Here is a 1,266-nt window from a genome sequence, read left to right on the forward strand (position 1 = left end):
TCTTATCATGCTGCAAATCAATAGGACTTATTCCAAATTCACTATCTGGGTAAATATTTTATACAATAAAGATACGATTATTCCAAATTCACTATCTGGGTAAATATTTTATACTATAAAGATACATATACAAATATTTTATACAATGGCTATCAGTTACTTGGTTGAAAAGGATATAAAATATTTTATATTAGTGTACATGTTTATTATTAAACTTTACAACTGTAAAAGGCACATATATGACTGTACTGTGATTCAGTCAGTTACTGCCACAATAGTGTTGCATATTTAACTACCCAAAAACTCAGTGGATTAAAAGAATAAATAATTATTTTCTTGCTATGTCTGTAGGTAGTCTGTCTGCAATTTGTCAGGGCTAGGCTGGACACCCACATCTGGGATTCAGGCTACAGGCTCCATGACGCAAGTGTATTTGTTCTGGGGTATAGACAAAAGGGCATTGACTACCTGGAGCATGTTTCTGGGATAGCCAGGTCACCAGAGTGTAAGAGGGCATGCCCTTTCATGAAAGAACTTTTCAAGACTCTTTTTGCCTCATTTACACTACCATCCCAATGGCCAAAGGCAGGCACGTGGCCAATCCCAAGTCAAGGAGTGAAGAAATACACTTCACCCACCATAAGGCCATGGTGAATGTGTGAAAGTAAAATATTACAGCAGAGCAGTGAAGAACTGGGACCAATAATACAGTCTACCGCATGTAGTGGTGTATAATGGTGTGCAGGTGTTTTTGAAACTCTGCTACTCTGTTAATGGGTTAGTATGTGAGAGACAGTTCTGTTTAGTTTCTGGTAGTCCTTGGTCTGTAACAGAAGTTAATAACTTCAGTTAAGAGTTAAACTAGCATTGATGACTGAGACTCTAATAAGTTCAGAAGTCACAAAGAAATATAAATGTATATGGAGGATAGTGGGTGTGATTTTTGTCTTTGAAGGTAAAAAGAGAGTAAATCAATAAAAGGTTGGTTGTGAAAGACAATAGACTAAGAAAATTGAGCCTCTACAGTAAAATTTAGAATATCTGAGGTAAAGTCTTGGTTTATAGCACCTGCAATAGTGAATTTAAAAATGAACGATATAATTTGTTTAATTTTGATGAGGTTGGCCAGTGTTGATGAGTTTATTTTAAAGAAAGTTTTGGTTCTCATTCTCACCCGGTGTCATTATTCCCTTCCTTCATCATTCCTCTCCCTGCTACCTGGCCCAGGGTGACTCTCATCCTTTATTGATTCTTTTAATCCTGACT

The sequence above is a fragment of the Pteropus medius genome, unplaced genomic scaffold, assembly GCF_902729225.1.
Source record: "Pteropus medius unplaced genomic scaffold, Ma_sr-lr_union100, whole genome shotgun sequence".
Classification (NCBI taxonomy): domain Eukaryota; kingdom Metazoa; phylum Chordata; class Mammalia; order Chiroptera; family Pteropodidae; genus Pteropus; species Pteropus medius.